This window comes from Microcaecilia unicolor, chromosome 2 (assembly GCF_901765095.1).
Source record: "Microcaecilia unicolor chromosome 2, aMicUni1.1, whole genome shotgun sequence".
NCBI lineage: Eukaryota > Metazoa > Chordata > Amphibia > Gymnophiona > Siphonopidae > Microcaecilia > Microcaecilia unicolor.
In genome coordinates, this window is record NC_044032.1 from 216,820,159 (window position 1) to 216,835,691 (window position 15,533).

Genomic DNA, 15,533 nt, shown 5'->3' on the forward strand with positions numbered 1-15,533 from the left:
ACAGAGGATAGCACACATACCACTGTAGCTGCTACAACTTGAGGCCAATGCAGAAAGCTGGCTTGAGTGGAAGCACATGGTCACACAATGCACAGAAAAGTGTTTTACACAGAAGATAAACCTGCGTGAATCTGTGTGTGTGGGACAGTGGCACACAGCATTTTAAAATAAATGGTAATCATGCTATTAGCTATTCTACCCCAGTGAAAAGAAGCATGCAGAAGAGTTAAGATGAGCACAACACTAGCACTTGAGGATCTGAGGAGGAACAGAAGGGTGAGTTGAGAGGATTTAATGTCAGTTGTTGATATTGAAGGATGAAGCTATGAATGGGGGCTACCATTAAGACTTGTTATTTCACATTAACCCCAGTTATTAGTAAACAGTTCTCAAACAGAGGTTTAGTGGTAAAAACAGCATGTCTAAATAGTAGCTTACGTTGATAATTACACCCCTTAATGCCATTTTTTTTGTTTTTGCTGTGAACATAACGGTATCTGCAACTTTTAAGACAGAACTGGTGGTGACGAATCTGCACACAGGACTAAGCAGAAAAAAAAAAAGCTGTACCCAAGTATGCACTGGAAAGTAGTACAATGCATAAGTATTGATGCTGGAAAAAGGTTTTGCAAGGCTGATATTTATCCAAAGAATAACATTCCAGCACATGCAAAGATGTATGCTGGTGCCTTTGTTTTACTCAGACGTGTGCACTGTACTAGCTGTCTTTGGCACGGAACCTTGTGCGTATGCGTTCAGTAGGCTAACCCTGATCAGCACGTAAGTTCTGCATGCTTAAAATTTGCATATGATTAGCTTACCGCATTGGCAGGAATAATTGTTTTTGTTAAGTTCTCATTAGAAGCTGTGCACTCAGCTGTCGCCACACTGCTGTAATATGCGGCTTTCTGTATCGGACCCTCAGTTATATTCACCAACCTTCTTTTTTCTAGACCACTGGACAATATGCCCACCAAATTATTTAGAGCCAAAATAAGAGATAAATGATGTTGATTTAGTCACCTAAGTGTACACAATTCTTTTAAACATCTACCTGGAGTATAGAAGTGGGGATAAATGGAGAATTATCATGTATTTCATTATTACTTTATGTTTAACTCTTCTTTCTTTGGCAGTTTTATTATTCTAGGGCCCTGATGGCGAACCTATGAGACGCGTGTCAGCACTGACACGTGTAGCCATTTTCGATGACACACGGTGCCGCCGCAGTGTGGTCCGCCCTCCCTCCTCTCTCCCGGAAACTAACCTTAAAGCCTCCTTTCACGTCGCAGCAAGCAGCAGCAGGGCAGGCCACTCCTTCCTTCCGTGTCCTGACCTCGCCTGACGTAACGTCCGCGAGGGCGGAGCACAGAAGGAAGGAGGAGAGGTCTGCCCTGCTGCTGCTTGCTGCAACGTGAAAGGAGGCTTTAAGGTTAGTTCCGGGCCCGGTAGCGGGTGGAGGTGGGGCCCGGCGACCTCGGGTGGGCAGTGATCTCGGGTAGGGGGGGCCCGGGGGTGGCCCTAGTAGCAGTGATTTTTCTTGAAGTGACACACCACCCAAGTTATGCTCGGTTTTTTGGTGAATTTTGACACACCAAGCTCAAAAGGTTGCCCATCACTGTTCTAGGGACTACCACCTGAGTTCAAAGCAATATATTGGTGGAGAACCAGTCAAATGGCATGAAAATAGGAAGCCACAGTAGCATAAGCAAACAAGGTGACAAAATTCCTTGAGATTTGGAAACCCATGGACTTTTTTCTTGGGTCATATTAAGAATTCAATTCTTGCTCCCACCCTTCCCATGAGTTTATGTTCTTTATACGTTCTTGCTTAAAGCTAGACAGACAGATAATAAGGTGACAATTTTATAAAGATTTTTTCACACAGTCTCTTTTAGAAGTATAAATGCGTTGAATACAATTACACGTGGTATACGTATGTAAAACTGCACAATGGCAAAGCGGTATGCACCTTTACTCAACTTGCATGTAAGCATATTTGAGGACATGATTTGGGTGTGCAGGTGGCCTCACAAAATACTCTTGTAATTTATAATATATACACCTATGTAAGTATTGTATCCACATACATTTGCTCTTGAGCAAGTGTGCATGGCTGCATTTTAGTCTCACAAAACCTGCCAGAATCAAGGCTATCTTAAAGAGAGGCATTTTTGATACGACGTCCAAGTCCAACTTTGGATGTTTCGCTAAAAATGTCCAAAATTCAAGCGGGGAATATAGCCATTTTCAAAGCAGAAAAAGTTCTTCCCCCCCCCCCCCCCCCCCCAAAAAAAATGGCTGTTTTCTAGATGTTTATCTTTTTGGTCCATTTTCGAAACCAAACAAACAAAACATCCAAGTGCAAAATGAACAAAATCAAGCCACTGGGATATAGGAGCCAGCATTCATTGTAGATTGGCCACACAGACATCCCAAGAGAGCAATGGGGTACCCTAGGGGGACACTGCAGTACATTTCAAATAAATGCTCTCAGGTATATATCTCACCGTTCCTCTGTCTGCTGAGCCCCCAAAAACCCACTACCCCCAACTATACACCACTATGATAGCACTTATGTATGAAGGGGCTTATACCTTTTGGGTACAGCGGGTTTCTGGTGAGTTTTGGGCTCACAGTTTATACCACAAGTGTAACGGGTAGGATGAGATATGGGCCTGGGTCCACCTGTCTGCAGTGCACTGCACCCACCACTAGACTACTCCAGGGACCTGCATGCTGTTCTAATGGACCTGAGTATAACATCTGTGGCTGGCACAGAGGCTGGTAAGTAATATTTTTAATCACATTTTTTTTTTGGGGTGGGGGGTGGGAGGGGGTTAGTGACCACTTGGTGAGTAAGGGGAAGTCATACCTGATTCCCTCCAGTGGTCATCAGGTCATTTAGGGCACTTTTTTGTGACTTAATAAAATGGGTCTAGACTAAAACGTCCAAATTACCGCCCTGGAAAATGACACAAAGGCACCTGCATCTTTGTAAAACAGCTTTAACATATTTACCGGACAGGCCTTAAAAGTTAGCCATCTGTGAGACGGCGGTAAAAGGACAAAGAGAAATTTCAAGCAGCAAACAAACCAATCAAGGCATTCCAAAACCCAACAGAAAACTGGTTTACCAAAAGTCTCAGTGGAAGGAGGCGGCAGTTAGGTTATAATCAGATTTAACAGATTTCTTTCTCTCTTCTCTATGCCAGTGAGAAATGCACCTTAATTACCTGCATTTGTACCAGAAGCCCACATTTACATTTTATGAGTTAGTCTGAAATCGGCCCTGCTTAATAATCTGTGTCGCGGAGAAAACATTTTACGGTGCCTCTCTCAATTAAACCTATCCTCAAGCCTCTGTATAAATCAAAATTTTTTGCTGCCATATCAAAACGTTGCACAGGGGCTGTATAACACTGCCCACATCCTCATTACATGCTACACTAATTACTACCAGCAGACTCTGAATTTTCTGCACATTAAAAGCTTTTAGAGGCGCTATAAAAAAAATTTCAGGCACCATTAATTTATATTTGTCTTGAAATTTCCCCTTTGACAGATGGCCAAAAATTACTTATTATTTAGCGCACCGGGGCTGCCTGTTTGCACATTAGCAGCAGAGGAAAGGGAAAAATTAAAAGCAAGGAGGAAATTTATGTCACGTTCATTACCTGTTAAATGTTAAGGAGTACTATTCTCCATGAATAAGTTATTGCCGAGGAGCCCACAGGCTCCAGCTGCTGACAACTGGCACACTCTGGCTGATAAAATGCATCTCAAGTCCCACAGCAGACAATCATAAAAAGCCTCTCTTAACCAGGAGCCACTTAAGGGGCGGACAGATCGATGGAACAAGCGACTGAACTGCTACTCTGGGCAAAAAGCAGAGAAAAGCGTTTAAGGAAATTAGCAAATCATTTCGCTTTGCAAGGCCAACAGCGAGTCTTCAGTGTTGACACAAACCGGCTCACAATTTGAGGCCAGTACAAGGCAAGTGGCTATTTATAGTCATCCTTTCGTAGTAAATCCATGCAGCACAGCTATAGCTTTTCCTTAGCCTCCCTCTGTGTGGTTACATATCAGCTGGCTGTTACAGGGATAAAGACAGAACCACTTAGCTTTTGGAGGTTGCTTTCAGAAACTAAATACCCTGGCTCTTCCTGCTCATAGCCTTATTGATTTTAATTAGGTTTACTGTAATAAATACATTTCCTAACACATATGACTTGTCTGTATGCCATCACTAAACTGTAAGCGCTGTAGAGCAGGAGCTATTTTTTGTATCTGTATAGCGTTACGTATGTCTAACAGTTCTACAAAAATTAGAAGTATTTTCTGACATGCATAGAGAAGATATGACAAACACACACACACACACCTCTAGTTCTGTCTATACGTACATACAGTGATGTGAAAAAGGTCCCCCTTCCCCGATCTATAAACAACGTAGTAACATAGTAGATGATGGCAGAGAAAGACCTGTACGGTCCATCCAGTCTGCCCAACAAGATAAACTCATATGTGCTACTTTATGTGTATAGCTGACCTTGAATTGTATCTGCCATTTTCAGAGCACGGACTGTAAAAGTCTGCCCAGCACTAGCCCCACCTCCCAACCACTAGCCCCGCCTCTGCCACCCAATCTCAGCTAAGCTTCTGAGGATCCATTCCTTCTGAACAGGATTCCTTTATGTTTATCCCACGCATTTTTGAATTCTGTTATTGTTTTCATCTCCACCACCTCCCATGGGAGGGCATTCCAAGTATCCACCACTCTCTCCGTGAAAAAATACTTCCTGACATTTTTCTTGAGTCTGCCCCCCTTCAATCTCATTTCATGTCCTCTATTTCTACCACCTTCCCATCTACAGAAAAGGTTTGTTTGCGGATTAATACCTTTCAAATATTTGAACCCTCCAGGGTATACATGTTCAGGTCAGCAAGTCTCTCCTCGTACGTCTTGTAACGCAAATCCCATACCATTTTTGTAGCTTTTCTTTGCACCTCTTCAATTCTTTTTACATCCTTAGCAAGATATGGCCTCCAAACCTGAACACAATACTCCAGGTGGGGCCTCACCAATGACTTCTAGAGGGGCATCAACACCTCCTTTCTTCTGCTGGTCACACCACTCTCTATACAGCCTAGCAACCTTCTAGCTATGGTCACCGCCTTGTCACACTGTTTTGTAGCCTTCAGATCCTCAGATTCTATCACCCCAAGATCCCTCTCCCCGTCTGTACATATCAGACTCTCACTGCCTAACACATATGTCTCCCGTGGATTTCTATTCCCTAAGTGCATCACTTTGCATTTCTTCGCATTTAATTTTAATTGCCAAACCTTAGACCATTCTTCTAGCTTCTGCAGATCCTTTTCATGTTTTCCACTCCCTTCTGGGTGTCCACTCTGTTACAAACCTTGGTATCATCCGCAAAAAGGCAAACTTTACCTTCTAACCCTTCGGCAATGCCTGAGGCACTCCACTACTCACCTTTTCATCACCTGAGCAAATTCCATTAACCACCACCCTCTGGCGTCTGTCCGTCAAACAGTTCCTAATCCAGTTCACCACGTTGGGTCCTATCTTCAGCCTGTCAAGTTTATTTAAGAGCCTCCTGTGGGGAACCGTGTCAAAAGCTTTGCTGAAATCTAAGTAGATTATGTCTATAGCACGTCCATGATTCAATTCTCCGGTCACCCAGTCAAAGAATTCAATGAGATTAGTTTGGCACAATTTACCTTTGGTAAAACCATGTTGTCTTGGATCTTGTAACTTATTGGCTTCCAGGAAATTCACTATCCTTTCCTTCAGCATCGCTTCCATTACTTTCCCAATAACCGAAGTGTGGCTTCCAGCTTCTTCCCTATCACCACTTTTGTGAAGAGGGACCACATCCGCCGTTCTCCAATCCCACGGAACCTCTCCCGTCTCCAAGGATTTATTAAACAAATCTTTATATTAGACAAAGGGAATCCGATTCGGATTTATATACTGCCTTTTTGAAGAAATTCGCCCAAGGTGTTGAACAACAAGAACAATCTGAACATTGGCAATATAATATATACTGTTTGGCTGTTTTTTTCTGTTGATATTATCTAAGAACATAAGAACAGCCATACTAGGTCAGACCAATGGTTCATATAGCCCAGTATCCTGCTTCCAAAAGTGGACAATCCAGATCACAGAAATCCAAATAGGAGTAACATTCCATGCTACCAATGGCTTCCCCGTGTCTGTCTCAAAAACAGATACTTTTTCACATGGGTGATATGGATGTTGAACAAATTTGTTTCTTAAATAAAACTATGGTGTTTATTCATGTTCTCTGTGTCTAATATTACATTTTGTTTAAAGATCAGAAACCATTCAGTGTGACTATATGCAATAGGGAAATCAAGAGGGAGCAAAAACTTTTTCACTAGTAACAGATGCTTTCCGTAAACAGTAGGATTGATAAGAATAGCCACACTGGGTCAGACCATCAATCCATTTAGAACAGCATCCTGCTTCCAGCAGTGGCCAATCCAGGTCACAAGTACCTGGCATAAACCCAATTAGTAGCAACATTCCATGCTACCAGTCCCAGGACAAGCAGTGACTTCCCCCATGTCCATCCCAATAACAGACTGTGAACATTTCCACCAGGAACTTGTTCAAACCTTTTTTTTAAAACCAGATATGCTAACAGCTGTTACCTCATCCTCCAGCAGTGAGTTCCAGAGCTTAACTAAAATTTCCTCCTATGTTTTAAAAGTATTTTCATGTAATTTCGTAGAATGTCCTGCACTTCTACCCGTTCTACACCACTCAGGATTTAGAGGTTAGGGTGGTGGACTTTGGTCCTGGGGAACTGAGGAACTGAGTTCGATTCCCACTTCAGGCACAGGCAGCTCCTTATGACTCTGGGTAAGTCACTTAACCCTCCAATGCCCCATGTAAGCGCATTGAGCCTGCCATGAGTGGGAAAGCGCAGGGTACAAATGCAACAAAAAAAAATAGACCTCAATCATATCCCCCCTCAGCTGTCTCTTTTCCAAGCTGAAGAGTCCTAACCTCTGTAGCCTTTCCTCATACGGGAGGAGTTCCATCCCCTTTATCATTTTGGTCGCTCTTCTTTGAACTTTTTTTTTTTAATTTCCGCTATATCTGAGATACGGTGACCAAAACTGAACGCAATACTCAAGGTGAGGTCATGCCATGGAGCAATATAGAGGCATTATAATATTCTTGGTCTTATTTTGCATCCCTTTCCTAATAATTCCTAGCATCCTGTTTGTTTTTTGGCCACCGCTGCACACTGGGCATAAAAGATTTCAGTGTATTGTCTACAATGACATCTAGATCTTTTTCTCGAGTGCTGACTCATACAAGTAGGTGATGACATCAAAAGGTGCCAGGATGGATCTGGTGTCCAAAAACTCAGTGCTCAATGTGAAGTTCTGAACAACAGGCCCACCTCCCCACATGCAGCAGTCTCCTCAGCTGCTCGGTTTGAAAGCTCAACAGTGAGACAGCTTTGTACCCTATCGGTGCAAACACCTATTAAAGGTGAGCAGCACTGCTTTTTTACTGTCAGCAAGAAGTGAATTAGGCCAGAAGTGGGTGACTCCCAAGCTTAGGGCTGCTCTGCACTAGGGATAGGCAGTCAGAAAATGTGTGTCTTTTCCCATCCCCCTCCCCGTTCTTTTTTCCGTTCTGGAAACGTTATGCGTGCACTCTCTTCTTAAAATATGCTCACTATGATGCCGATGATCAAAACTCCAGTGCTGCATGGAACAGTGCCAGAGTTTACCACCCGAACAGCACTCAAAAGTAACTCCCTCATTCTCAAAGCTAATAGCTTCGATCATAAGGAAGCAAAACGAGCAGATGAGTTGCGCGTCAAGCACAGCTCTTCAGCGCAAGCCCAGGAGGAGAAGGAAGTCAGAGGAAGAGCGTGCAAGTGTGCCAGAGCAACTTCCTTGCGTGTGCCCCCCCAAACCCCCCCCCCAGTCAGAGGCTGACTATGCTCGTATAAAATAAAAAGAAAATAGATGTGTATATAATCATGCTTTTTTTTTTTCTGGTCAGTTTTACTGTAACGTAATATCTGGCATCAGTAAAAGAACAGGAAAAACCTAGGTCACACAGTCCTTGGAAGCAAACATCTAGGTAGCAGGAGGAGCCTGTGCAAACTTCTGGGTCCCAGCGAATTGCTGACTATTATGTGCCAAGAGGAAGTAGCAGTTGTAATCCAATGAGACTTGACTTTGGAGCCCAGAGTGGTATCCACTTGTTCATAGCCAAATCATATACGAGCCAGTTTGCTAGCGTTTATTTTTTTCTCCCACAAATAGCAAACCATTCTTATTTGGATCAAATGAAACAAACAGTTGAGTTGACTTTCTCAAGGGTGCAGTTCTTTCCAAGTATGTTTATGTTTATTCATTCTTGCTACACCATTTCTCGCCAAGCTGAATGCACAGCTGTTTAGAAACACTAAAATAATGAAACAAAGGAATGCAAAAAACTTTCCCAGCACAAGGACAGCAGACAGAAATAAGGAGAGTATACAGATAAACTGTCTATATCAACCCCAGATGTCGCAGAGCAGACTTCCTCTGCTCCTACCTGCATTAAACGAAAACTCAAATTAGTGAGTCTGCAGGACTCCCTTAAACTTTTAGTAAGACTCACAACAAATAACTGGTGGGAATTTTTCTATTAAAAAAGGGGCCAAATTAAAAAAAAAATGCAGAATAGGTTGAATCTAGATGTGAACAAGAGTCTGGGGGCGGGGGGGAGTTAGGAAATCACCAAAACATTTCCTCACTAGGAGCAAAATGTCAACTAAGATGACAGATGCAAGCGTACTCCTATATAGAAAGCTTTGTGGGCAAGCAAAAGTATCTTAAAGTGGGCCTCATATGGCATTGGCAACCATTAATTTTGATAAAGGAGGAGAGGTGAAACAATTATATTTGGAGACTCTTCATAATACTTGAGTGACTATTTGGTATAGTAGCAGGTGAGAGCCTAGTTACAATCTATAATATGAAGGGCCTTCTCTCAAGCATTCACATGAGGCTTTGGACATAAGGTGAAAAGTACCATTTCTTCATCAATGTGTAAAGTGGTGTGGTGGCTGTTAGTCCACTTTTAAAGGTAATAAATAGAAATAAATCAAAACAGAGAAAAGAAAAAAAGATGATACCTTTATTACTGGACTAACTTACTTTCAAAGGCAGTTCTGAATAAGACTGCCATCAATTCCAGGTTCAATTGATGGCAGAATTGGCTTCTGATAAAGAAATGAAACAAGGCTCCTCGTTGAACCCTAGGAGACTGAGCTGCCTCAATATATTCAGATAAGTGCTTTTGGCGCTATTTCAAAGGATATATTGTGATATTTAATTTGAATTTGGGCCACGAATTTATGTACATCTATGTTTGCCGAGAGGGGTTCACTAGAGAAGTCAAGCCCTGGGATGTGATGGCGTTTTGAGTGCGGCAGCAATTTAATACAGCCTGTCGGTAAAGTTGGGCACTTGGGAGTGCAGTCTCGCTAATTATTATAGCACTTGGAGGCATTTTACTCCCCTGATTTATACAACAGACTTTATAGCTTAAAGAGATTATTGTGGAGTATTGTTTGCTTCTCTTCATTCAGAATCCTTAGGAGTCAGCACCCAAGAAAAAGATCTAGGTGATATCATAGATAAACTGAAATATTTCATCCAGTGTGCAGAGGAAGCTACGCTAGGAATTATTCCATTATATCATTATAGCATTCTTTGTCTTATTATTAGGAAATGGATAGAAAATAAGACAAAGAATACTATAATGCCTCTGTACTGCTCCATGGTGCAACCTCACCTTGAGTACTGTGTACAATTCTGGTCACCGTATCTCAAAGATATAGCAGAATTAGAAAAGGTTCAAAAATGGGCAATCAAAATGATTAAGGGGATAACTCATCTCAAATGAGGAAAGGCTTAGAGGTTAGGGCTCTTCAGTTTGGAAAAGATGGCTGAGGGGAGATATGATAGAGGTCTACAAAATATTAAGTGGTGTAGAATGAGTAAACGTGAATCGATTGTTTATCCTTTCAAAAAGTACTAAGACTAGGGGAACACACAATGAAGTTACATAGTAATACATTTGAAACAAATAGGAAGAAAGTTTTTTTCACTCAGCAAAGTTAAACTTTGGAACTTATTACCAGAGGATGTGGTAAGAGCTGTTAGCACATATGTATATGGGTTTAAAAAAAAAGGTTTGGACAAGACCCTGAAGGTAAAGTCTATTATTGAGATAGAAACAGGGAAAGCCACTGCTGCATCTGGGATTGGTAGCATAGAATGTTGTTACTATCTGGGATTCTGCCAGGTACTTGTGACCTGGATTGGCCACTGCTGGAAGCAGGGTACTGGGCTAGATGAACTATTCTTATGTAGGTAGAATCGGAATTTACAAGTTCCTAATACAAATACATAGAATGATAAAATAAACAGATGTCAAGTGAAATAACATGATAAAACTGCCTAAAAGCAGCCCAGAATGTTCACAGACTGTTGGTCTGTTGGTATCAGTTGTCTCTTCATACAGGAAGCTGGCAACGCAGATGGGTTGCAGGAATCTTCTCTGTTGATGATCTTGGTCTTTGTGACATTATTAATGAGTTATTCTTAATGAGTGTTACTGCACTGTGCCTTCTGCAGGTGCATCTTTTATACATAGTCTTATCAGAAGTGTCCTTCAAATCATGACAGCAGTTTGACATGTGATTGGCCTGTGCCCGATTGTTAGTATGTCTTTGATGTCACTTGGATATCCCAATTCCAGGATCCGAATATTCTGGTGATGACTAAACAAGATGTCTTTGCCCAAGCTTACTGCATGCCTCTGGATTGAGCCAGATGTGTCACTGGATAATCAAGTATCGGTGTCACGGCCAAGAATCTTTCTTTCAGATGCAGAGTAGGCATAAAGTTCAATGCAATCTGATGACATCACAAAGTCAACACTGTAGATGGAAATAAGCTAAAATCTGTGATATGATGAATATATTATGAAGGAAGTGGTTGGCCCCCCCTCAAAAAAAATAAAACACACACACACAAAGGAACACTCCGTGTTCCAAGATGATGTTACAAAGAGTCGTTCTGTATTTCGACAACAGTCTGTGTGAATATTGACTGTTGAGATGAGCTCCCCACCCTTGGTTAGAGGCACTTGTAGCAAGAACTAGCTGATGTTGCCATGGTGCAAAGTGAACTCCTATTGTTAGATTGGGTTTGTGTATTCACCACCATAATGGCAGACAAAAATCGAGAAGGTAGGTGGGGGCGGGGGTGTGCTCACTTAGAATAAGTCCCTTTCCCAACTGAATGTTAAGCCTGCAGGGGTTGCCTCTGGTAATGAAATGTCTTCTGGAAAAACCACCCCATCTATACCGATTGAACAAAGTATGCATGGTAGAGGTAGTCCGTGTGGAAGATTGAACTGTTGAGAGATTCTGAAGAGAGAAACGATTATCTTTAATTATGACCACTGTTTATCAAGTCTGCACAAGGAGCATCAACTAACTTGAAGTGGACATCTTCCTACAATGCAGATCCAGCCTGCCACCGTTGGACTACGTCACCCACTTGTGTGCGTAATTCAATCTTGCTTGTTGAGAGGGAAACACATACATACATACATGAATACACACACACACACACATAGATCTATACATATACATAAACACACAAGTGGAAAAGCCCCACTTCCCAGGCCCTAAGGAAACTGCTGAATACCTTTCTCCTGTCTAAGAAACTCAAAACTCACCCTCAAAAAAAGTATGATGTCCCCAAAGCTTCTCACCCAGGGCAAGGTGAAACTCCAGAGTACGGACAATGATAACTGTTGTCTCCTTGCTCTGCTGATGGCCAAATTCAAAATGGTGACAACCGATCTGTGCCCTAATATATGCAAATTGATCTCCTAATTTTACCATAATTCGGAAAATACAAATGAGGGTGGAAATCACTAAACAGGTTTGGGATGCTCTGCATCAGTGCATTCAGGATTTAAATATCGCTAACCTGTATGCGGCTGAATTAAAAAGAAAACCTATCTACACAACATCCTTTTGCTGTGAATGTCATGATTTTAAAGTGATACATAGATAATCTATTCAATATATATCATAAAGTACAATAGCTTTCCTTGTTATGGCGCTACCTTGAACAGACAACCTTCTGGTTACAAAGACAACATGAGCATGTTACAAATACAGTATACCTTCATGGTACCATTAAGCATAGGAAAAATCGACTATATAGTGGTGTATCATACAAATACTCATTTGCATGTAGAGTTTCAGGAACCACTGGCATAGCAATGGTTAATACGAGGCATATTTTCAAAGCATTTAGACTTACAAAGTTGCATAGTAACCTAAATCCTTTGAAAATGAGCCTCAATATCTCCTCTGCTTACAAAGATGAGGCATACAGTAAACTAGTCAAAAAGAGAATAAAAATACATAAGAGGCTGTCAACCTTAAGAGTTTTGCTTTTTTTGTCTATATTTTTATTTGATTTTGGTTGAATAATAATTAAAAAAAAAAAAAAAAAACCCTGACTGTAAATATCTATATATTACAGACTGGAGGAGTTTATATGCAAGTCTGAATAATTCTAACAGCCATAACTAAGAATTTTTATAATAGACATCACAATATATTCCATATTTATATTTATCAAAACAGCTGAAAAATTGTTGGTTTGGTGTTTTGGCTGAAATATTTTTATATAGGTACAATGTTAACAGCTGAGTTTGGCTCAGAGAATCAGTTTGTTTGTTTGTTTTCCTTCAGTGAAATATTGCTGAGGTAACAAAAGGTAAATTGAAACTTCAAGTTTTATATTGTATTCACAACAATTATACCTATTTTAATCGCTGCTACTTTGCATCACAGATAATGGAATAAGTTTTTTTTTTTTTAACTTTTAAGTGGACTTGGGGGGAACCTTTTATTCAAGTGCATTAAGCAGGTAGCATGTAATCTGCTGTGCAGTAGACAGTAGCACAGACCTGCGCTACTGTCTCCTGCATTAAAAAGGTAAAAATCCTGTGTTAGCCGCCTAACGCAGTAGTGGGATGGCTAAGCTAAGCATGACAGAGGTGGCAAGCTGTGACAGCTAGCATGTGGGTCACTACCGTGCACGGTCACGACTGCAGATAGCACAGCTGATTACTACCTGAACAGGCGGCAGTAAGTATATCTGTACTACTGGCAGTCCAGTAATGCAACTGCTAAGTAGAGCACTGGTGCAGCGCACCCCTTGGTCTCTCCTCCCCAAGTCAGGCCCCCTTTTACAAGTCTCCCCCCTTGTACAAATTTTCTAATATGTCAACTCACACCTCACCTCCAGTCAAGTCCCAGACCCCAAGTTCCAAGATCACCCCGCAAGTCCCCAAGCCCCCTGATTTCATAGTCTGAATCCCACCTCCTCCAAAATGGCACCTGCCCCAACCGAAGGGACCACTGCTGCCTGTGGTTATATTACAGAATGTCCAGACCAGTAGGTGGGTAGGGGGAGGATAGGAGACGGGGGGCAGAATTTGAGGCAGGGGCAGGGATTTGATGGTGGGGCAGTGCTTTTAAGGAGGGAGTGGGATTTGTACTGGGGAATCAGGGGGGCATGTGGGGGGGGGGGGGGGAAATCCTTGAACTTGTGCTGAGGGGCAAGGACCTGTGCGGTAGAAATCCAACTTGGGTGGGTCGGGGGGAATCAGGAAACTCTAAATTTCCCAAAGACTAGGTTTTTGGCCCTGAAGGAACTCTGGTGTAAGCAATTTGAGGGATATATTGTTCTATTTACTGATGGGGGAAAAAGGAATGAAAATTAAGTGTTTTGATGAGCAGTTTGGACTTTTCTGCCTTTTTTGAAGGTGGCAAACAATATATTAGATAGAGTTGTGTACAGAGTCTGAAAAAGCTGTTATAGTAAAGTTACTTCAAACTTTAAGGATCTTGATAAGAGTCTACAGGCTCAGAGTACGACTTTTCTCTAGCTTAAGCCACATCCGATAGCAATAGGGCTCCCATTATTCTTTGGGTCCCTCAATTTATTTATTTTTCTCCTGTGTTGAGATTTGGCCAACCAAAAAAGGAAGGAGCTTAACAGTGAATGATCACAGAATTTCTCTCTTTCTTTGCTGTTTCTTAGCTAGGTCTTCCTAAGATTACATGGACTACAGAGAGTAATGCACCTATATTTCTTCTGTTTTGTGATAATCTGTTCTTGATACATTTGTTCTTTTCCTGATTTGCTTGTGTAAATCTATATTGAGAAACTGAAATTTAAAAAAATGTAGATATGGTTTACTGACTTTTGTGATATCTCACACCAGTATAGCGTATACATTGGACAATTTGGGGAGGAGGGTTCCCCCTCTGAATATGCTGTTCCTTCATATATTCATTCCATTTAAAATATATAATTTATAACTAAAGATAATGCATGAAATTTAATATTATTTGCAATGCAGTGTGACACAATCTGCTCCTAGTGAGCACAGTTTCAACATGCAAAAACTTGAAAAGATTTAAAAAAAAAATTTTTTTTTTGTAAAAATAAAAAGAAAGATCACATTAGTCTTGCATTAAAACAAAGTGGCATTTCACAGTTAAAAGTCCAACTTATTGAAGGCTTGTATAGTTAAATTGTTTTAATGTATATAATAAACCTTATATTAATTTGTATATTATTTAAATACTGTTTAGGCACATGGTGAAACATTTTTAGTAAAATTGGTCTCTTCTGTACCCTTTGGAGATCATTTTCTAAAAAGCTCATATGTCAAAAAAGGCACTTACTAAAGCTAACATAGGCACCTATATGCCTTTATAAAATAAGGTCCCAGAACCAGCCTATGTAGTGCACAAATCTTCATGCACAGATGTGACCATCTCTGGGAAAAGGTAACTGAAGTATCCAGAAAACAAAAAATGAGGTAAGGAAAACCTGTAATACAAAAGTTCAAACCCCATCCTTTGACGGGACAAAATTTTTGAAAAGTTACTGAAATTCAAACATGTAACTTTTGCAGTCTTTCTTATGGACCCCCATTACATGTAAAAATTGGCCACACTCAACATTCTGGTCACCTTTTCTCAGAAATGGTCACAAATTTATACTTGGTCTACGTGTTAATGTGTGCATAGTTTCTACACATGCACAATTCCACCCACACTATGCACCCTGGGAATGCCTACAAAGAGTGCATAGAAATATGTGCATCTTAGCTGCATGTGCACTTACGTGTATACTCTCGGAAATGCAATTTTAAGAGAATCATTTCCATGTGTCAAAAACGCTTTACACACAGAAAATGCATTATAAAATGACCCTATTGAGTGATGAACTTTTGATGTACTGTTAAGGGTAGAATCTTCAAAACTGATACAGAATTTTAACCCTTGCAGCAGAACCCACAACCCACCCTTAATCTTGTCACAGGAAACCAGAAGCCTTATTAAAAAGAAACA

General features: G+C 41.0%; 1 protein-coding gene across 4 annotated transcripts in view; it reads right to left on the reverse strand.

Moving 5' to 3' along the window:
* The window catches only part of TLE4 (TLE family member 4, transcriptional corepressor), a 326,912-nt gene that overhangs the window by 133,068 nt on the left and 178,311 nt on the right, over positions 1 to 15,533 (reverse strand). The gene's annotated exons all lie outside the window — the stretch shown is intronic.